Below are 24,151 nucleotides of genomic sequence, written 5' to 3'. Positions count from 1 at the left end.
GCTTACATTTTCAGCATAACAACTATTTTTTTCTGTCTGATATGATAATGAATTTTTCCATATCAATCTCCCCATCAGACTGCAGATTCCTGAGACTCATCCTTATTTATTTCCATATTTTCCCACCAAAATATCTATACCACTTCCTGAGATCTTCCCTTGGAATCAAGCAAGTTATAGATTCAGACTGAGGACACTCTTTCAACCTTCTACTTAGCTATTCCAGGATCCCTCAGAGTTCAGCTGGGCTCAGCATTTGTGCGAGACCTCATGCTACTCCCATGAGTATGCGTAGCTGATCAGATGTCAAAAGTCAAGTTCCCTTTAAGCTTAAGTGTTGGGGCCCAATGGCCTGGCTGGCCCCATCTTTTGGAATCCTATATCTGTGTATACTTATTGAATGAATAGATGGATGGCTCGACGAATTCTCTCCAAAAGGTTGAAATGTACTTTAACATTAACGTCAGTCTTGCAAGTCTGGAAACCAAAGGTAGCACACAAGGGGGACCAATACAAACGCTGCTTTTCTGAACCCCTGGGAACTTCTGAGAATTACATTCTTTAAAGGGCTTCTCCAAAACCATAAACTCAAAGATTGTGCCTATCTTAAGAGTCATTAAAATATTTTTATCTGTTTGGAAACAAGATTTCCTAATAAACTTGCTGAACATGAGAGTACCTTCCTAATCTCCATCTATGCTCACAAGGAATGGAAGTGAGTTCTATATTAGGCATGGTTATATCTAGGTCATCTATGCAAATAAATACGATTGCCCCAACTCATATAACTGATCATATCTGTTGTAACTTTGCTCCAGGAAGATACCTGGTTATTGGAATAGAGAGGGAAGACTAAGTTAATCAAATGATCCCATGTAATTAAAATTCATTGATGCATCTGTTAGACTTCTTAGCAGTATGTGCTTGCAAATGGATTGTATTCCAATGGTTAATTTGTAAATTAGTTGGGTGGAACATGAAGTTCATTTTTCCATTAAAAAAAATACTTATGAGAATTGGTTACATTTCCAGCCTAGCCTCCCAAACTTACCTATCTAGTAACTTTGCTAGAATAAACTATATTCACAATGGGTTGATATTGCTTTGATGTACACGGCTAAACAAAGTGGAAGAAATAAAACTGAATAATAATTTCTTTTTTAAAAAAAAATGTGTCTTGAAGGCTCATGCTTTGAAAAAAAAATAGTTTTAAAACAAAAGGGGTGCATGTGTTCAATTCAGCAGCACATATACCAAAATTGGAATGATGCAGAGAAGATTGGCATGGCCCCTGGGCAAGGATGACACACAGATTCCTAAAACAAAAGGGATGTGATAGATGAAAATTTTAGGAGGATTCTAAAGCAGATTTGGGGAGAAATCTGAATCTTTAGGATCCTATCCCCAACTCAGAAGAGATACTTAAACCAGGAATCACAAGGAAAGTTTTGGTGTTCGTGGGATTAATTCTCCCCAGCCTCATTCTCTAGTCACATTATGACCTCCTCGGTGGGCAACAGATACATGTTGACCTACCCTCATGGCATTCCTTGCTTTTGTTGGTGATAGCATGTCAATATACCTTTAGGGCAAATACTCCAACCCTTCTCTCCATTTACGTAGTTTAAATAGAACGGACTTCATCTCTGGGGTTAAGGAATGTAACCAGGAATTTAGGCAAGTCTGAGCATTTCAGTCCCCAATTGATTGATTGGTCTAGAGATGAACACAGGACCTTAGGAGTTCCAGTCAGAAAATCCGCATGACTCTTACCAGGACTATTGGGAAGGAAGACCTTCATTCCCCTAGAGTGTCTAAGCTTTTAGGATTCAAGGCTGGTGCTGCTCATAAAAAATAAGAATAAATAAATAATAAAAATTGAAAAAGGCAAGCCTACTTGGAAATTAAGCCAACACAGGAAGACAGGGCCAAGGGATGTACAGAGATAAATTCCTGGCCACAACTTTTAAACACCCATGCCTCAAACCTATTTCTTGAATACATGAGCCAGTGATTTTTCCTTTGTTTCAGGTATTTTTCTGTTGGCTTCCTGTCACTTTCAGACAAAAGAGTTGGTTTATTTTACAGCAAATATCAACTAGTGGTGTATGTTTTAGACTACTTCTATGGGAATACCAACGAAGACCCAACCAACCTCTTTCCAGATTCTGACACCAGGTGAATTGGCTTCTAGATAATTCCAAGGGAATTTGAACTATAAGACACAAGTTACTTTGTCATATTTTGTTCATCTATGTATGACTTTCCTTTTCTTGATTGGGTTGGGTTAATTCTTACCATTGATCACCCATCGTTAGTGGTATTTTATTCCTCCCTTCTCTGCCCCCAGGGAGATTATAGAAATTTTACAAAAAGAGAAAGAGAGAATTATAGAAATGTAATGAAGATAGAAATATTTTTTGTCAGAGAATGGGAGTTTTTATCCTCCGTTTCACTATTAATATGTATGTCTTAGCAAAAGCACTTTAGTCTCTTGAGGTCTTTCCTCCCATTTTTGTGAATAAGTAACTGTGATTCGGGGACTTTGGAAGTCATTGGAGGTCAAAGGGAAAAGGAGGGTGGATCAGGGCTCAACAAAGGCGTGGGGATAGGTAAGAAAGGGATTTCCTGAGGTGTGACAAACTGAGGAGAGAGAAGCAGAAGACAGGAAATCTGGGCATGCCTTGGACATAATCCCAGTCAAAGGAAAGACTAGAGAATAGACAGAGCCAAACAATTCCCTGGTGGAGGCCTCTGGCAGTGCCCCCCCCACCCCCAGACAGGGGCTAACAGATCAGGCTTTGCAGCTCCATAAGGAGTTGTCCACTGACCGAAGGCTGTACCCTTCACTTTTCCTGAATGCTCTCAAGAAGTCTATGCTTAATAAATCTGGTCATTTATGTGTCTCCTATAGTAAAACCCAGACGAGGAAACACTTAACTTTTTATAACAAGAAGGTGGGAGGGAAAGAGAGAGATTTTATGACACAGGATTTTTTTTCTCTGAAAATGAACATAACCCTGGTTAATATAAGCAAGAATTTTCAACTTACTGGAGTAATTAGTTGACATTTGGTTATAAACTAAACCAATTTTAAAGTGCTGATTTCTGCTTTTTCTATAGCTACTTAATGTCCACACAAAGGTTTTAATTCCAAATGGAATGGATTGCTGGTAGTACGTTAACAAGCTATTTAAGATATAAAAACCGCACGATATGCACGGATTTAAATGCAGTAGTATAAGGCCAGTCTTGAATTGTATGTATTATATATTTGCCAACAAATTCTTTTTGGGAGACTGCGATGCTAACTTTATTGCCGAAGGTTACTTGGTACATGTTCTAGGGAACTTTCCTGACTAGGTGATGAACACGTGAAAAGGAAATTTGTGTTTGTCTTGTGACTACTCTAAAAAAACCCAAAATGCACATTATAATGAATTAAAAATCATTAGCCATTAAAATGACAGAGTTCAAGGGACTTCCATGACAGGAAAGATGGAGTAGAAATACTTTTTCTGATTCCTCCTTCTAAGTATAACTAAAAACCCTGTGCATTACATATAGAGGAAACATAAGGAAATTCTGAAAGGTAGCTAGAAGACAGATGAGCTGGGGGCCTTCAGACCCAAGAAACACACTGTGATAAATTTCCTGGGTTTGTCTGGTTTGGGTATTTTCAAGTTCGGTGTGTTTTTGTTGTTGTTGTTGTTGTTTTGGTTTTTTTTTTTTTTTTTTTTTTTTTGGAGTGGGGGGTATTGCTTTGCTTTATATATTCTAGCCAGAAGAAACCAGCAGTCAGAAATTCTAATAGTCAGAGACAAAAGAAATTCCAACTAAATTCTGCTCTCTCCAACCAAAGGCCAGCAAAAGGGCAGCCTAGCAAGACAGAAACCTTTCAGAAAATAACTGCTGTACTCCAGCCACACACCACAAAAAAACACCATGGCCCCTTCACAACCTGTAACAGCAAAGGCTGATGGGGAAACCTAGATGTCACCCCTGCCAGGCTGAACAAGGCACCCCAAACATTCCGCTAAAGCAGTAACAAAAAGCAGAGCAGGTCGCCAAGATTTCATCCCCAAAAGAACAGTAACCAGCCTCCCCGTTCCACACTAGAAGACTAGTGAGGAGCAGGAACTCCCACCTTGCCCAGTAGTGTCAGGAAAAGCCAGCTAAAACAGAAGGCTTAAATAAGATTCAGAAATACCCAAATATTTATAAAACCCCAAATGTCCATGTTTTAATAAAAAATCACGCATCATACTAAGAACCAGGAATATCCTGAATTTAATAAAAAACATCAATAAATGCCAACACAATGCTGACATAGATGTTAGAATCACATGAAAAAATGTTTAAAGCAGCCATCATAAAAATGCTTTGATGAGCAAGTAAGAATACACTTAGAAGAAAAGGGAAAAATAAAAAGCCTCAGCAAAGGAATGAAGTCTTTCTGAAGAAATAGAAGACGTAAGAAAAACAAAATGGAAATTTTAAACCTGAATACAGTAACAACAAATGGAATTTTAAACCTAAAATACAATAACCAAAATTTAAAAGCTCCATGGATGGGCTGAAAATCAGAGTGGAAAGGATAGATGAAAGAATATTGAACTTGAAAAAAAAGCAATATAAATTAGCCAACCTTAACAGAAAGAAACAGATTTAAAAAATAAATGAAAAGAGCCTCAGGAATCTATGGGACTATAACAAAAGATCTAGCCATTGGATCATGTCACTGGAGTCCCAGAAGGATAGGAAAAGGATGCAGGACTAAAAAAATATTTGAGAAAATAATGGCTGAAATCTTCCTGATTTGGCAAAAGACATAAACCTACAGACTCAAGAACCTAAGTGAGTCCCAAACAGGATAAATTAAAAAAATTCCACACTAACTGTATTAGTCTGCTGAGGCTACCATAACAGAAGAGAACATAGCACACTGGATGGCTTAAACAACAGAAATTAATTTTCTCATAGTTTTGGATGCTGGAAGTCTAAGATCAAAGTCCCAGCAAATGAGTGTCTGGTGAGGATTTTCCTCCTGGCTTTTCTCTGTCCTCACATGGCTTTTCCTTTGTGCATGCACAGAGAGATGGAGAGAGAAAGAGATGGGGGGAGAGAGGGAGAGAGAGAGAGAGAGAGAGAGATCCGATATCTCTTTCTCATAAGTCTAAGATCAAAGTCCCAGCAAATGAGTGTCTGGTGAGGATTTTCTTCCTCCCTTTCCCCCTGTTATCTATTTTCTCACCCCGTCCTCACATGGCTTTTCCCTTGTGCACGCACACAGAGAGAGAGATCTGATATCTCTTTCTCATAAGAAAATAGGAATTCCAAATAGGAATCCACCCTTATGACCTCATTTAACCTTACTTACCTCCATAAAGTTCCCATATTCAAATGCAGTTACATTGGGCATTAGGGTTTCAAAATATTAATTTGGGAGAGACACAATTCAGTCCATAACACCAGGATGACACATCATGGTCAAACTTTTAAAAGTAAATACAAAGAAAATATCTTGAATGCAGTGAGGGAAATGACACCTAGTGGAAAACAATTTGGATGATAATGAATTTCTCATCAACAATGGAGACCAAAAGGAATTCCCACATTTTTCAAGGGCTAAAAGAAAGAAAGAAAGAAATGCCAAACCAGAATCTTCTATCCAGAGAAATCATCCTTCATAAATTAAGGAGAAATCAAGACATTTCTCTAATAAAGGACAACTAAGATAATTTGTCTCTAGCAGTACTACCCCAAAATAATGACTAAAGGAAGTTTTCTAAACAGAAAGAAAATAATAAAAGAAGGAACTCTGAAATATCAGGAAGGAAGAAAGAACATGGTATGTAAAAATATGGATAAATGTGAGAATTTCCTTCTCCTTCTCAAATCTCTAATCTATATTTGATGATTGAAACCAAAATTATAATGCATTGGATGTGGTTTTAAAGATGCTAACAGGAAATGTTTAAGACAATTATATTACACATGAGGGAAAATAAAAGAATATAAAGGAAGGAAATTTTCTAAACTTCACTCAAGCTAGCAAAATGACGATTCCAATAGACTGTGATAAGTCATGCATATGTAATGTAATACTTAGAATAACTGCTAAAAAAGCTGTACAAAAAGATATACTCAAAAACACTATAGATAATAAAAAATTGAATTCTAGAAAAAGTACAAATAGAAAGGCAGAAAAAAGAAAACAGAGAAACAAAACAAAAAAAAAACAGAGAGAACAAACAGCAAACACAAATAAAATGACAGGTTTAAGCACTAACATAACAATAATTTAATTAAATGTAAATGGTCTAAATACACCAATTAGAGGATAGAAATTACACTGTCTACAAGAAACTCACTTTAAATGTAACACTGCAGACAGACTGAAATTAAGATTATGGAAAAATGTATATCCTGGAAACATTAATCAGAAGAAAGGTATTTACACGCAAAAGATGAAATTGAGCACAGTAACTCACACCACTCACAAGAAACTATACAAGTGGATCAGGATGTAAATGTAAGAGCTGAAACTATAAAAGTCTTAGAAAAAAACATAAGTGTAAATCTTCATGACTTTAGATTATGCAGTGGTTTCTTAGAACACTTAAAGCACACACAATCAGACAAAAAAACATAATTTGGAATTCAACAAATTGAAATTTTTTTGTGTGAAAAAAGACATGCTTTGTGCTTCAGAAGACATGATCAAGAAAATGAAAAGACAACCCACAGAATGGAAGGATATATCTGAAAATCACATATCATGATAATACTGATAATACTTTGTCGTGATAATACTGAGAAAGAATAAGAGGCACAAATTCCCAATAGCAGGAACACAACAGGGGACAGCACTACAGACCCTGCAGACAGCAAAAGCAAAATAAGGGAACGTTACGAACAACTCTGCACACATAAATTTGACAATTTGTATGAAATGGACCAATTCTTCAAAAAGAGCCCGAGCTGCCATTTGAATGGCCCTATGGCTATTGAGGAAATTGAATTCATACTTTAAAAATTCCCAGAAAAGAAATCTCCAGGCCCAAACTGTTTCACTGGAGAATTCTATCAAACATTTGAAGAAGGAGTAACACTGATTGTATATAGTCTCTTCCAGAAAATAGAAGAGAAGGGAACAATTCCCAACTCACCAGTATACCAAGCTATACTGAGTGAAAAAGTCATTTCCAAAAGGTTACGTGCTAAATAATGCCATCCGTATAACATCCTAGAAATGACATAATTCTAGAAATGGAGAGCAGTTAGTGTTTGCCAGGCATTAGGGAGGGAGTAAGGCTGGAGGGAGGTTGGTAAGTCTATAGAAGGGTGACATGAAGACATCTATAGTCATGCAAATGGTTTTTGATTGTATCAATATCAATATCCTGGCTGTGATATTGTGCTATACCTTTGCAATATTTTGCCATTGGAGAAACTGGGTAAAAGGTAAATGATATTTCTTACAACTGCTTGTGAATCTACCTACATTTTGAAATAATCACAATTGTCTCAAAATAAAAAGTTTGATTTAAAAAGACACTTCATTAGTGTGAATGCAGCCATCTGCTGACAAAGATAGGAGTGTCTACAAAATGCTTAGCTCTGGTTAAAAATGAAATAAAGGACAACGCAAATCTAAAATATACATCTATCTGCAAATTAAACCCTGAAAGTTCTGGGAATATTTTCAGCTGTTTTCAGCACAGATTTGAAATATTTGGAGCCATAAGTTTTCAGTTAAACATGCACTTAAAATAATAATTTCAGTACTCATTAGACCACCCCCTCTTCCTTTGTTAAATTACTAGAAACTAAGCTTGTTTTCTAAATGACCTGCCATAAAAATATATGTGTAATATGCATTATCTGATTTTCCTGTAATTAGAACAACCATAACGAGGCTGTTCCTTTGACACAAACCTCAAAATTACACATCCTGGTAATGAGTCAAATGGGTTGATTGATGAGCCCTTGCAAGTCAGAACCCCTGGGGAATGATAAACAGTAGATTTCTCAAATATTCCCACTGCCTGATTCCTGGAAGCAGGGATACGGAAAAGCCAGGTAAGGAGGAAAGCCACATTTCCCTCCACCCCACACTGTCTTGGTTCCTAAGTATGCCTCCCCTCCGACCACCAGCAAGCCTCCTTCTAACACTGAAACTCTGGTAGTAGTAATACTAGCTAATATCTTCTGAGTACTTATTACATGCTAGGCACTGTGCTAAGCTTATATTCAATGTTAATAATAGCCGTATGTGCCAGGTGTTACTATTATCTCTAATTTACAAAAGTAAAAGGAAGGAAGGAAGAGAAAAAGAAAGAAAACCAAAGAGAGGTCGAATAACTTTCCCAAAGTCTCAGAGTAAAATGGGAATTTGAACAAAGTAAAGCTTATGCCTTTAACCATTACTCTGGTGGTTCTCAAATTTTGCTATACACTAGAATTGATGGTGAGTGATTTTTTTTTTTTTTTTAATCTTGATGCCAGGTTACACTTCACACAGTGGAGTCAAAATGTCTGGAGTAGAGGGGCGCCTGGGTGGCACAGCGGTTAAGCGTCTGCCTTCGGCCCAGGGCCTGATTCCGGCGTTGTGGGATCAAGCCCCACATCAGGCTCCTCCGCTAGGAGCCTGCTTCTTCCTCTCCCACGCCCCCTGCTTGTGTTCCCTCTCTCGCTGGCTGTCTCTCTCTCTGTCAAATAAATAAATAAAATCTTAAAAAAAAAAAAAAAGTCTGGAGTAGAAGCCAGCTTCAGTCTTTTTAAAAAGATCTTCAGGTAATTCCAATGTGCAGCTGGTTTGGGAACCAGGGCACTATGATCTGGCCTTTTAATTAAAACTGATGCCCAGGTGCCTACCATTACCGACCTTCCTTCACAAAGCTCTGTCTTGTCCACATCCAAATCTCTAAATACATCCTGTCCCAGTGAATACCCTCATCCAGAATCTGGCCCCAAAACCTGATTAGAATTTCTGGACTACTCAGGAGACTCTTAAACACTAGAGTGTAAGCTAATGAAGGCTCAACACCTTTCCCTTTGATATAATGATTCACACTGAAGCTTTGATGCCTCAGCCCCAGAGCAATATGGGAATACAGACATTTGGGGGCCTGAAGCTTTTCTGAAGTTAATTTTATAAGAGACTTAGTAACAGCACACCTAAGTAGATGTGAGGCCCATTCGTGAAAAAAGAATATAGCAAATTAGAAAACATGAACAGGGTTTCCAGCCTATGAACCATGGCTTTCTTGCAAAGGTTCTCAGTGTCAATTATATATCAGTTAAGTTCCCTGTGTTGGCAGAAGACTCTGCAGAAAAAGAAAACAAGGCCCAGGAAGTAGAAAAAGCAAGGCTACAGAGCTAGTAAGGAGTGACAGGAAGATTATATTGTCCTTCAGCTCTTATGAGGACCAATGGGCTAATGCATGGCAAAGTTACTTCCATGCATAATTATCCATGGACAGCCACGCAATGTCTCTTTTTCCTTGTTCAACAGGTTCATAGAAATTGCAAAATCAGGGGGACAGATGGGTAATTGATGGGCACAAATGTTGGTAGGCAGAGTAAAGAAAAGTAAAGATGAAAAGAGCTTAAAAATTCCACAAACCCAAAAGCAAACAATCAAAGCTAATGTGTATGGCCCAAAATAAGTTGAATATTTGGAAGAAATGGAATTCAGCTACTGCTCTGTCTAAAAATTTAAGAACAAAGTCAACCAAGAAACATGCAGAACCCAAATGCATTCTGACTGCTCTTGCCTGCCTCTCACCCCCACCAGGAATAGTCCAATTCATTAGTTTGTTAAAAGTGGCGAGGAGAAACCTGATAACTTGAAATCTTTCAGGACAATATTGGCAACTGTCCCTTCCCGAAGTACCCTAGGACTCATTTTTGTCTGGGTTTGTACTCCAGTGTTCCTTATCCCAGCTTGTGATCATATGTCCCTTTGTAAATTTCTCAAAAAAACACCCTTGACAGGTTTTTCTTTTAAATTTAAACAATGATAAAGTTCTGAAAAGATGTCCGCCTTCCAAGACCTGAATTTCCCTGGGCAGAGGAGAAAACTGTTCCCTACAAGCATCTAGTCTGTGGTTGGTGTGCGAGAAAATCACAGACAGTGGGAGGGGTCACGACTCATTGCAATGCTGCTTTGAAGCCAAGGCTGGTGAACTCTGCATCTGAAGCAGGTCCCGAGCATCCACCTGCTTTTCTCAAGTAGTCTTGAGACCCACCAAGTGCCAGAGACCAAGCTGAAGTAGAAACTTCAACACTCTTTTCAAGTCACTAACCCAGTGTGCTCATCAAGGAAGCATTAATCCCCCCCTACTGTCCCACCATAGGGTAGTTACTATCTACTTCAGATATGGCCAGTTGCTATAGAGCAGAATGAAGAAAAGCGTATAATGAACATAATACATAAAGCATCTCTCTCAAGTCTCAATATTGCTCTAGAATATAATTAGTGAAGGTAACCAACATTTGAGCTGATAAATCTGCTTATTCTGAAATAAGTGGAAATTTCAGGTGAAAGTATACGCCTGCATCCTGAAAGGTGAAACCAACATGTATTGGTTGATATCCATTGCTGCATAACAAATTCCCCCTGAACATAGTAAACTAGACTAGCAAATATTCATGATCTATGGCTTATGAAGGTCAGGAATGCGGGCACAGACACCTCTGTGTGAGGGTCGCTCACAGGCTGTAGTAATCTCACACCTTAAGTGGGGAAGGATCCATGACCAAGCTCATACACACTGCTGGCAGGACTCCTGTTGTTTTTACCTGTTGGCTGGAGTCATCACTTGCTTGTCACATGGACTTCTCCTTGGGGTTACTCGTAACACATCAGGTTGTTTCCCCCAGAGCAAGGGCTGTAAGAAGGAGCGAGAGAAAGAGTAGCAATATGGAAGTCATTTGTAACCTAATCTCAGAGGCGACAATCTATCATTTTTCTTCTATTCTGTTCATTGGAAGCCATTAAGTCCAGACCACACTCAAAGGGAGAGAATTACAAATGGGCATGAATAGTAATAGCCAGAAAGCATCGGGGCCATCTGAGAGGCTGCCTATCACACAATATATTCCTTATTCCCAGATTAAACAATACTGCCTCTATGTTCTTCCCTGACCCCATGTTAAACAATTCTGGGATGGACATACTTTCCCTACATTAAAAAATACTAAGCACAAATATTAGAGGCTTGTTCCAGGAAACACCTACCCTTAGAAGATAAGAGTGTAAAAACTAAGATACTTAGACTAACATCTTCCTCATTAAGGCTGCTTCAAGACCCTCAGTTCACTGTGCCAACTCATCCAAAGCTATTACATCATAGATTTTGCCCTGGCACAACCAAGATTCACCTTAAAATTCCCTGGCCCATATGCTAAAACTCTCTGCATGTCCTCCCTGCCACTTCGCAGTTTCACACAGTACAAAGACTTTGCGAAGGTGCTATTCTCTCTCACGGCAATCATTTTGATAATAGCTTTGCATGACCAACAGATTTTCCTGTGGTCTTTTCAGAGGTCAAGAGTTGATGATCTCAAGTATAATTATTGCCATTTTCCATTATCAGTGAAATCCTAACCAGTTGTCACTATAGAATGACAAATTATTTTAATCAAACACCCCGAAGTATAAAGGAAATAAAATTATAATTAACCTTCTGAAGAAAGGGTACTGTGCATTGTTACACATTCAATTAAATGTGTATAGTATTTACTATTTATACTAAATCTTCTTATTTAAAAGTATACATTGAATTGGATTTACAGATGGCAAAAGATCCAAATTAATGTCCACACTTTCTTTACATCATTCTGTTATCTCTTTGTGTTTTTTTAAGATTTACTTATTTATTTCAGAGAGAGAGAGAGAGAGAGAGAGAGAGACGGCCGGGGGCGGGGGGAGGGCAGAGGGAAAGGGAGAAAGAATCCTCAAGCAGACTCCCCTATGGGGGGCTCAATCCCAGGACCCTGAGATCATGACCCGAGCTGAAATCAAGAGTCGGTTGCTTAACCCACTAAGCCACCCAGGTGCTCTCATTCTGTTATTTCTTATTCTTTATTGGTGGGTGGGAGCTTTTGCAGCCTTTCCCCACTATCCTATGAATAGAGAAGTGGTAGAATTGCTAAATTCTCCTTTTTCAACACAGGCAAAAATTTCACTGGATCCATTACTCACAAGATCAAATTCTCTCATATCTCAAAATGTTAACTTGGTGTTTCAATGTTTTTAAGCTATTCTTTAATATATTTTGAATCTTTCTTAAAATTTTTTATGAAGATTAAAGAATCAAGCTCTCTTTTCTGTATCCATTGTCGAAAGCAAACACTTCTGTGATTCACAGCACTTCTCACTATGGTGCTTAATTAAAATAAGAGTGTTTTGTGAGGTGGGGTGCTTTGTTAGCTCATGAAAATTAATGATGTTACTTGTGGGAAAACTATAGCTAATACTTAGAATTTTAACATGATCATGGCATCCAAAACATTAAATAATCTGGCTTCCTTCAGATTGTATCTTATTTTTTTTTAATTTGTTTCAGAACATTTACCTTTACTTAGCAAGTTTTCCTCTACCTAATATCTATCCTCACTCTGAGCTGCAGTGTTCAGCTGTAATGATGGAGAAAATATTTTTAATATGTAAGAAAGTCATTCTTACATGCACTATTTGTCTTCTAATGATGATTGATACTGTTAATTTGATGCCCAATTGAATTTATGAATTTCAAAGTTTGGTTATTGCTTAAATAGCCAAATAGCCACCATTGTAAAACAGCACCCAGACAATTAGAGCGAATGCGGAATGAAGAAACATTTATCTGTAGATGATCAAGCGTTCAATAGGTTAAAAATAATTCACATTCCGAAGTTTTAACTTTGAAGATATCTGTAAACAAATGTGAGCTTATTATTTATCTCAAATAACAGTGAGACCCATATCTCAAATAAACACACACAAAAGAAGGATTTCACTATGTTATTGTCAATTTACACCTTCCTAAGATAACTTTTCTTTCATTTTAGATCAAAACCCTGTCCTTTCAGCTCAGAACAGGAGCCCATTGAGACTTTGGGACCTAGCCAACACTTTTAATGAAAATCACTATATTTTTTCAAGTCCTAGGATATTTTAGTCCTAGCATTCTAATGAGTAATTAGTACCACTACCAACCCATTAATCACACATATGGCTGCTTTAATAAGTAATTTTTCTATGAATATGGCTTAAAGATTATGATTGAAATGAAAATGCCCCTGCTTTATCAGCTTATTGATATTCTTGATGAATTGATTCAAGCCCCATGTTTTCATGTATTTGGAATTGGTTTCACAAAATAAATTATGTCATTTTTCATAAATGCTTGTACTCTTTCTAATGTTCAATATTTAATCTGGTCAAGCATTACAATATGAAATATTAAGATCCAGTAAAAAGTCTGGATGTCAACATGACAAGATAAATCATTTTAAAAGTATTTATGTTCAAGGGGAATCACTTGTTGATTTACAAATGTGCCTCTAGATACTGTGTTACATAGAAATTAAATGTCTGCGTGTGTGTAATTCCCTACAACTACAGAAATTCTGACCCCCCAGCCTTTACTCATCCTGGCTTCCAGCTGAGAATTTGACAGTCAAAAGAATATAATTAAGTTTTAAGCCTTATTTCTTTCCAAAACTGAGGATCCGAAGGACAAGAACTTCTTTTTTTTTTTCTCTGTGTGCTAATATGTATCTGCCTAACTACCACCCCTAAGAGGAGGTTTGGAAATGAAGGACTTTACACCGCAATTTCTTTCCAGCGGCAACTTCCCAAAAGAATTTGTGCAGGGGCGCCTGGGTGGCTCAGTTCGTTGAACATCTGACTCTTGATTTCAGCCCAGATCATGATCTCAGGGTCCTAGGATCGTGCCCCTCACTGGGCTCCCCGTTCAGTAGGGAGTCTGCTTCTCCCTCTGCTCCTCCCCCACCCCTGCTCATTCTCTCTCTCTCTCTCTCTCAAATAAATAAAATCTTAAAAAAAAAAAAAAGATTCTCTCTCTCCCTCTGCCCCCCTTTCTTAACAAAATAAAAAAAATTGTTAATTTTTTTAAAAAAGAGTTAATTTTTGTAAAAAAGAATTTGTCTGTCCAAATCATGATTCTGAGTCTAAATCATCATTTTAAAACCGATTGTTTTTAAATACATCTTAAAATTAAAAGTAGTAAAACAGAGAAAAGAAATGAGGCCATCAGAAAAGTGCATGAAATGAGCAGTGAAATCCTCCCCAGCACACTCCTTTCCCCACTCCCTCTCCACGGCAGTAGTCCTTTTTGTTTTAAAGCTTCCAGACATTTCAATCCATTTTGAAATTTTATAAATAAATAAATATATAAAAATATATATGATATATTATATACTATTTTATTGTATATGTTATTTTATATATTATATATAATATATATGAACATAAATATATATGTACATATATGTGTATGCATATATATAAATATATATTATATATAATATATATGAATATAAATATATATATTTACAGCATTTTTAGTACTAGCAAAAGATTAGGAAAAAACTTAATATCTATTACTAGGAGACTAGCAAATGATTCATCCATGTAATAGAAATCTTTGAGACCATGACAGGGACTCTTTATATCTAAATACCACAGGGTCTCAAATACATTATCAAATGAAAAAAGCAAGGTACAGAACGTTGTGTATTGTATGCATTCATTTTTATTCTTTTAAACACAGGAAAACATATCCAAAAGGATTAAAAAGGAAAAACAAATTTGACAACCTCCAGGGAGGGGAATCAAGGGGCTGAAACAGAGGGAGGAGGGAGTCTCAGCACAGATAATCTTTTGTACATTTTTAATTTAAACAAGTAAATAAAATGTAAAATTAAATTATATGTTTAATTATTAAATAAACAAATTTTAATTATAAAAAACCCCTAAGTTCTGCCTTATGATTTTTTTTTACATTAATGGAATTTTACTGTATGGATTATTCTGCAACATGCTTTTTATCACTTAATAATGTCTCTTATAAATTTTTTTCTGTTCAATACATAGGAGACAACTGAATTCTTTTCAAAGTTGCACATTATTCCAACATAGCTAAGCTAAAGTTTATTTTAAAATTCCTCTATTAATATACTAAATCAATCATTTGGGGGGCAGCCAATAAGTGCTTTATGTCCTAATTTAATTAAGTTCTCTACTTTTAATTTACTATTAACTCTTCCTTTGGTCTATTAGTAGACAATAAATATAAAATTGCAAATATGTTCAGCCTTATTAATAACTAAATAAATGAAAATTAAAATAACAATGGGATAAAACCATTACTTGAGAAAAGTCCAGTATTTGTGGAAAATAGGGCGTTACCATACATTTCAAGTAAGGTATAAAATGGGACAGTTTGAATGGTAACTTGGTAATTTGATTGAAAACATTAAAACGCATATATTTTTCTTCTATAAATCTCATGTCTATGAATTACTTTTAATTAAGCAATTAGGCAAGTTAGCCAAAAGAAATGCACAGATGTCCATCACAGCATTTTTGTGAAAGTAAAAAAGTGAAGACCATCAGAATATCTAATAACAGGTGATCAGTTAATTTACTACTGCACGTCCATATGTAAAGTACTATAAAACCATGTAAAATAAAGCTGTAGAGAATTTTTTTTTCGAATTGTTAAAAGACAAAGTCAGATTACAAATAGTATATAAATCACTATATTGCTTTGGAAAAACAATATAGTTGCATACAAAAGATCTGGAATATACACCAAAATATTAAATAGCAATCTTTGCCAAAAATTGGAAGTATGGGTACTCTTTATCCCTTTCCTAGCAAGTATTTAAAATTTTTCTGACATTGACATGTGTCACTTGTATTATAAAGAAGTAACACAAGGGGTGGCATTGGGGTGGCTTAGTCAGTTGGACGTCAGACTCTTGGTTTCAGCTCAGGTCATGATCTAGGGGTTGTGGTACCCAGCCCCATGTCCAGCTCTGCGCTCAGTGGGGAGTCTGCTTGAGATTTTCTCCCTCTCCCTCTCCCTTTGCACTCCCCCCCCAATAAATAAAAAAGCCTTTTAAAAAAAGAGAGAGATTACTTAACAATTACTAAACCTTGTGTTACTTTTTTTTTTTTTTAGTTTTGTAAACTAAGCCTAAAAAGAATGTGGGTAATATTGAATGACAATCCTATGTCTGAAGGTCGCCCTTAAGTAGGGGATATGACGTTTTTAAATACATTTTTTGCTGCTCTGTGAAGTCTTCATAGGAACTCCCTGAACCCCAACATCACCCTAATAGTGCTCAGAACAGAATATTTATGACACCGTGGTTTTTGCTGGTCTACACACATTTCTCTCCATGGACTGCACATGAAGTTTGTAAAGAGATCATGTGACATGATTCTATGCCAAAAATTCTCCAAGGCTTTGGTTTTCCTGCCTAATTGTTTTGTGTTTATTGGGGGGGGGGGGACTTAGGTTGATAAATCATGCTCCCCACTGGAATATTCTTTTCCCAATATATTCTTCAGTGGAAAAAAAGTAACTTGTAAACAATATAGACCATGGGACCAGTAGGATACCAATTTCTTTAGAGCAGAGATAACCTGTATATAAGTACATCAACTATAGAAATCTGTTCTCGGTTACTGGGAGTTCACAGTAAATTCAGGTAACAAGGGATTCTGTGTTATCCAAAATCTATTTGGTGGCTGTTGTTTGGATAGGGAAGGAATTGTCCAAAAATGTATCCAAATCTATTTATCTCCTGAATTCAAAAAGGAGAGTTCAAAATTTAATTAAATATTGGTTATTATACCTTAAACAGTCAAGACGAGACTTCAGGAGATTGGGTGACTACTTTCTTCTCTCTTCTCTTCTGTATTATAGAAATTTTCTGAAGTAAACTTGTGTGTTTTGTTATGTTTTAAGAATTTGAGCAGTGACTTACATTTCAACATTTCTTTCAGAAAATTAAGATCTAAGTCAATATCGATGTTAATTTCCTAGCCACTGGACTGTTGCGCAGTCAACATAAAAATCATCATGTAATGTGACACATTTTCTTGATCAAAACAAGCTTTGCAGTCATCTGAAGAAAGAAATATTCTTTTTTTTTTTTTTAAAGATTTTATTTATTTATTTATTTGACAGAGATAGAGACAGCCAGCGAGAGAGGGAACACAAGCAGGGGGGAGTGGGAGAGGAAGAAGCAGGCCCATAGCATAGGAGCCTGATGTGGGGCTCGATCCCATAACACCGGGATCACGCCCTGAGCCAAAGGCAGACGCTTAACCGCTGTGCCACCCAGGCGCCCCTGAAGAAAGAAATATTCTAAGAAATGTGTTTTTTAAATGCCCTCAAGCCATTCTGCACGTTGCTAAATAAAATTCACTATCTCCTTTACTTACTATATTAACCCAAAAAATCTTAGAAAGAAAAAATAATCTGTAGTAAAATAGGAAGTAAACGTATTTTTCTCCTAACAACTCTGTCTTTTAATCAGGTCACTATGAGTTCAATAAAAATGATCTGCTTTTGCTCTGTCCTGTTGAGATCAATTCTTCACTTGCAAAAGCAATTAAAAAATACTTAACATCCGATTTAAAATCCATATAATTTATCCCAGAATCCACTCTCATGTTCTTGAAATGATGTACCCGAGGTCTTTGGAGAATCCCTGCATGCCCACTGATGGGAGCGTAAGAGTGAAGCTTATCCTAGATACAGCAGTGACATCAAAACAGTGAGGCATTTACGGAGGGTCTGTGGTTTGTGCGGTACCGTAAGTGGCTGCGGAAATGCAAACGACTGAGGTGAGAATGCACACAACATGCTTTCTGTATCCCCAAAACTTGTACTCATATGTAGGTCAGGGGGAGTGTGTACACAAAAGCATTTTTGGGGGTTTGGGGCAGCTCATTGTTATAATGACGCCATTATAATGTTATAATGTTATAATGACGTTCCCTCTGCCCATGCTCCATCATCACTCCTATCAGGAGGCCAAGCCTATCTCTCTACTCGCTTGAATTTTGGCTGGCCTTGCAACTTCCTCTAACCAAGAGAATCTGGCGAGAGTGTGTGTGTATTCCACACCCTTTGTGCTTCCATAGCCTTGGCCTCAAGAGGCTTTGAAGGTCCTGCTCTCATCTTTCTAAAACCTTGGACCATCATGCCTGAAGAAATGACAGAATACGAGGTAAAAGAGTATGTAGAGAGAAGCCCCATCCCGGCCAAACCCACCCAAACCAGCAGGCACAACTGCCGGTTTTTTGTTTCAGGGGATCCCTAAGTTTTGCTTTCAGCTGCTTCATTGGGGATAGTCTGTTATGCAGCAATGAGCCAAGGACGGCTTTAGCTATTTCCTCCTCCAAGAACGATTTGCTGAGTGCACACCGTGGAAAGCCAGAGATGAACATCAAATGGTCCCCTTTCCCATGGAGTTTACGTTCTAGTGTTTGAAGGTAGAGAGGGGAAAGACCGAAGATTAAAAACAGTGAAATAAATAATAATTTCCCATGCAGGGAGGTGAGGGCTCCCTGTGATAGAAGCCAAGCAGGATAAAGGGATGAAGAGGGATTGAGGTGGACAGACGTGGGAGAAGATGGACAGAGAAGGCTTGTCTGGTTTGGTGACATTTAATTGGAAAGCCGACTGTTAAGAAAAAAGGAGCCAGGCAAACAATGTAAGGGAACAACATGCTAGGGGTAAATGTAAATGGGGGATCAGGCTGCCATGCTCGCGGGGCAGGAGGGCCATGAGCGAGGGGTGGGTGTCGGAAACGGAGGTGCGCGAGGCAGGTGCCGCAGGAGCTTGTGGACCCCGGTGTTCCACGGTAAGGTCGGTTATATTTCAAGTAGGGGGGATTTACTTCCCTTATAACATTTTGTGATCAAGAAACACAAAAACACATGGCTGTAAATAATTTAAGTGGCGTAGCAATAAACTCTTCCCCGCGCCCGCCTCCCGTGAAGCCAGCCTGTTGGAACAGCCATTGTGTCCCTTGATTTAAAAATAAACTCTGCGTCATTAGGAGCTTTGGAAGCTTTCTGTTGCGCAGACCACACCTGAGGAGCAAACGTTCTCTACTGCGAGTAATATCTTCCAATCGGCTTGTTTTCACCCCAGGAATCGCTGACACTGGAGGGAAATGTAATTCGAATTCGGGTCCAGGGATTAGGCGCTTAGGAAGCAGGACGGGACCGCTGTGCCACTGGGGGCTGTCATGGTCACAGACTTGGAAAGGAACTTCGCCAGGCTCCTCGTACCGTGCAGTTGAAACAGCGGTTGATTTTACGGCTAATAAGGCATTAAACTGAATCTCTTAAGCTTTTTATATTGAAAGTAATTGTAAATTGAATTTGCTGAAACAATAACTTAAAGAGGCAAGACTTGAAAGTTGTCAGAGCAAATCAAATGATGATGCGGAATGTAAAGAGCTCCTGAAACAAGTGTCTTCGAGGACTTTATCGATCGGCCAGAAGCAGCTCCTGTCGGCCGCGCTTTGCTTGGCAAGTGGAATCATTGCACATTGATTATTCATCATGGAGTCAGGCTCTGCGGCTCTGGCTCTGGGCGGCCGGTCATTGACATTTCAACACTTCGATTCTTAAGCAAGATAACCTACCCAGCGTGGAAAGAGAAGACACAACACATGTATCCCGCCCGGGTTCAGAGGCTGGATGGGCCCATTTTCAGGAGGGAAAAGAGAGGAAAGGCAACTGTAAAATGTTAAGTTAACTCTGAAAAAACGCTGCGGTTATCAAGACGATGACTGTGCTTGTTTGTGAGGGCGGCTGTCACAACGCACCACGGACTGGGGGGCTTAAACGACAGACATGTATGACGTCATAGCTCTGGAGGCTGAAAGCCCAAGTTAAGGCATCATCAGAGTTGGTTCCCTCTGAGGGTGTGAGGGAGGATCTTCTCATCCCTCTCCCCTAGCTTCTGGTGGGTTGCTGGCCTTCCTTGGCATTCTATGTCTTATAAAAGCATTACCCCCAATCTCTGCCTTCCCTTCACTTGGTGCTCCCCTATGTGGGTGTCTGTCTGTAAATAGCTCCTTTATATAAGGACAGTGGTGTTCTTGAATGAGAGCCCATCCTAATGATCTCATTTTAACTTGATTACATCTTTAAAGACCCTTTCTCCAAATAAGATCACATTCTGAGGTCCTAGGGGTCAGGACTCAAACACATGAATTTGCGGGGAGAAGGAAGACAACTTACCCTATAACAGTGATAGCCCAAAAGGGTGGGGAATCACTTAAGTATTCTCAATTTGGGAAGCTTTGAAGAGCAGCTATGCCTGGATCCCACCCACACTGATTTTGATTTAATTGGCCTGGGTTAGGCCTGCGTGTCTTAAAGAAGCACCTCTAAAGCTCAGCGAGGATTGAAAACTACTCGTTAAACGCCTCATTCACTAGAATGTTTAAGAACAGGGGCCACTATCATTCAGAGGGGAACCTATAAAATAGATCAATTATTTTAAGCACCATGAGGGCAAAGACTATCTGCATTGTTCTACCAATATATCCCGAACACTTAACAGTGTCTGCCCTGAGGGGACTATCCCATAAATATTAATGCAAGAGTGAATGCATGAATAAATTCGCTTCAAGTCATATTCACCGAATATCTACTATACATTAAGTACTGAAGAAATGTAAATATTTTTTGAGGAAATGAGTGAGTGAATGAAAGAATGAGCTCATATCCAACATTCCCTTCTGGTCTACTTCTAATAAATATATCATGGTGTATTACAATATAGGAATGAGCATTCTCAGTATGCTGGGAAAACATCCACTCTAAAATACTTTTTTTAAATCAACCAAACAGCCCGCATTTTTGCCTGGATTTTTTTTTTTTTTTTTTTTTTTTTTTTTTTTTGGTAGTGGCTCTTATGTAACTAGACTTTAGGGCCATCCCCTTCTACTGAGAGTGTAGATACTTAGATAACATCCAGTGGACTCTCGGTTAACATGTTTCAGCATCCTTGCGGAACGTGCAAGAGTTGCCACCTATATATAGGAGATGGACAGTAGACACAAAAATCATCATCGGCAATGCCTGTGTTCGAAATAACAATATTCAGATGCCATTGCCAGTGGAGAACTACAGCCTCACACACAGCCATCAGGGCTAATCCTGTACAGAATTAGTCAGAGATGGACTAGAATAAAGAGATGAGTAATCACCTGTTGAATCTGATCAGTTTTCCTAAGCAAACTAGATAGTTTCAGCCCAGTGAAAAACTTCTTTGGTGGCTGTCTCTTCTGCTTCTGCTTCGTCTGCTGCTTCTTTTTAAATAGCTCTAGAGGATTATGGGAAATGTCATTTACTTGTTTGTTTATCCATCTATCCAACCAGTTCTGCTGTTAGCACCTATTATGCCCCTATGGAAGGTACAAAAATGAATGAGATACGGTCCTGTCCCTTGTGGAGTCCACAGTCCGCTTGGGCAGACCTAACCCAATGAATAACCATAAGATAAGGTAAACAGGACACGTAACTGGAATATAGCCAAGGTCTCAGAGAGGAGGGAATATTAGAAATGGGACTTAGAGGATGAGTAGGAATTTATCACATATCAAAACAAACAACAAACAAACAAAAAAAGAAAATAAATAGAGAATGCCAATTGGGATCACAGTAAGATAAGATTAGGGGAAAGCAAGCAGTCCTAGAGACCCAGAGAGAAGAATGAGGACAATGCGGATAGCTGCAAAATTAGTCTGGAAATACATGCTGGTGCTAAACTACTCAGATTAGCTAGAAAAGAGATGAAGATGGATCGTTTCATTTAAAATAGGGGGAAAGATTTGAGTAACCTGGATAAGGTTAGGAAGGAAGAAGGCGAACCAAACCAGCACTCAGGAAAGATGTACTTATTGTTTGTCCCTGCAAACAGGAAATTTCCAGCATCATATACCTTCTGCTCTCTAAGCCACATCTTCAAGGGTCCCTTCTATGAATTACTTGACTTACCAGATGAATGGATTTCCCAATGTCTTATGCAGTATTTCATTTAAATTTATGTGCTCACTAAAAGGAAACTGAGGCATCAACGCAGTTTGGCCAAGACATTTTGGTTTTGATGTTTAAATCCAAGGTACAGAATAATTTTCCAATGTTCTCTCTTGTGCAAATAAAGAAACAAAAACCATGTGGCTTCTTCTATCACCATTGCTGATGAGGTAAAGATGCTGTTAATCCTGGGGTATGCACCGCTTTGCCCTGAAGCCAGCAAATATTTTTTAGTAAAGTTGGCATGCACCCCTCTGAGTCTTTGGTTTATGACCATTTTCTTTTTCTTCCCTGTTTGATCTCTGCACAGTAGTATGAGATTGTAGTAATTAACAAACCCAGTTTATGGTCAGTATCGATTTGAAATTGTGTGGTATCATAACACTTTGTGACTGTCCAGTTTTCATGAAATTTCACATTAGATCACCTTTTGGTAAAGCTGTCAGTCTACATTCTTTCTCTTTTTTCAGTTGCTTACATTTTCCTAGCCTTGGGGCTCTATAAGTTCCTACTCAGCTAAAATAACATGGAATCTAATTTGAGAAATCCAGTGGAGTGTAACCATAAATTATTCTGTGTTATATTCAAAGGCTAGAGGTTTTGAAATTGATCACATCAGCAATGAATTGGCTCTAATTGCATTAGGTTATTTGATAATGTTCTAACAAAATTTGCACAGTGTTGCTTGAAAGATAATCCTTCAGGATGAATGGAAGCATCAGAATTTGAATGTAAAAAGAAACTATCAGATCTGAAACCAGTTACAGTTATGCAGAAGACCAAATTAAATGCCTTGTCAAACTACACAATTGACATGTATCACTACAACTCCGTGGATGGGGCATTTTGAGCAATCACAATTTTACCATAATTCTGCCTTGCTATCTAAAAATATTTTTATAATCTTCTGTGAACTCTTTGAGGGTAAATTAAACAGAGCTTGCCTTTGCCTTTCCACTGGGGCTAGATCCAGTACATATTAGGTTTTCAAAAAATATTTAACAAATAAGTGAATAATAACAACTTTTTCCTATACACCAAACTCTGCACAAAATACTTCATGGGAATTTTCTTATTAATTCTTTACAATCACACCATTAAGTCATTACCATTGTTAATTTCACAGATGATAAACACGGGCTTGAAAGGTCACACAGCTAGTAAAAGATAAAGAATGGGTCTTGGTAGTGCTAAGCTCCCCATGCTTAACTGCTGTGTTATATTAGATGAAGGCGTATAACGTATAAGCAAGTAGTGACTCGTGTATGTGAATCTTTATTTGCGCAGTGTGACCACAGTGTGGACGTGGCCATAGGACCCTGTGTAGGAAAACAGTCTGGGTGCTTCTTTTCTACTCACTCTCACTATACTTCTGACAAAAGACGTGTGGAGGTTTTCCTCACACCAAGCAATTCTTTCTGATTCCAGCTGGGTGTGTCCTACAACTCAATTCAATACAATTCTGACACTAACCGCAGCTCAGACTCTACAGGTAAAGGGTTCAGTCCCACAACACTGCCCCTGCCCCCCACCTCAGATGCCAATCATAAATCCCAGGATGTCACCTGTACTTCTGACCAACCAGCTCTAAATCAGAGGTTCCCATGACCCACTTCCTGGGTTTGGTTATTTGCTAGAACAGCTCACAGAACTCAGAAATATTTACTTACTTTTATCAGTATATTATGCAATGAAGGATGTGATAAAGGATACAGATGAATAGCCAGACGCAGAGATACATAGGGTGAGGTCCGGAAGGGTCCTGAACATAGGAACTCCTGTCCCCATGGTGATGTTCACCAATCTGGACACTGTTTGAACCCAGTACTATTGAGATTTTTATGGAGGGATTTATCGTGTAGACCCAACCAATCGTTCACTCCAGCACTCTCCCCTTCCCCAAAGATGAGAGGTGGGCTGAAAGTTTCAAGCTTCCAATCACGGCTTAGTCTTTCTAGTGACCTGCCCCCATCCTGAGGATATCCAGGAATGCACCAAGAGTTGCCTCATTGGAACAGAAGAAGCTCCTATACCCAGGAAATTCCAAAGGTT

General features: G+C 38.2%; 1 non-coding gene across 1 annotated transcript; it reads left to right on the top strand.

Moving 5' to 3' along the window:
* The first annotated feature begins 1,229 nt into the window (after positions 1-1,229).
* Positions 1,230-1,336, top strand: LOC113257314 (U6 spliceosomal RNA). The gene has a single exon (XR_003316926.1). It is a non-coding gene; the product is annotated as a U6 spliceosomal RNA (small nuclear RNA).
* Positions 1,337-24,151: the final 22,815 nt, after the last annotated feature.

Source organism: Ursus arctos, unplaced genomic scaffold (genome assembly GCF_023065955.2).
Source record: "Ursus arctos isolate Adak ecotype North America unplaced genomic scaffold, UrsArc2.0 scaffold_14, whole genome shotgun sequence".
In the NCBI taxonomy this organism is placed as follows: Eukaryota; Metazoa; Chordata; class Mammalia; order Carnivora; family Ursidae; genus Ursus; species Ursus arctos.
This window is presented reverse-complemented; position numbering and strand designations above follow the sequence as displayed.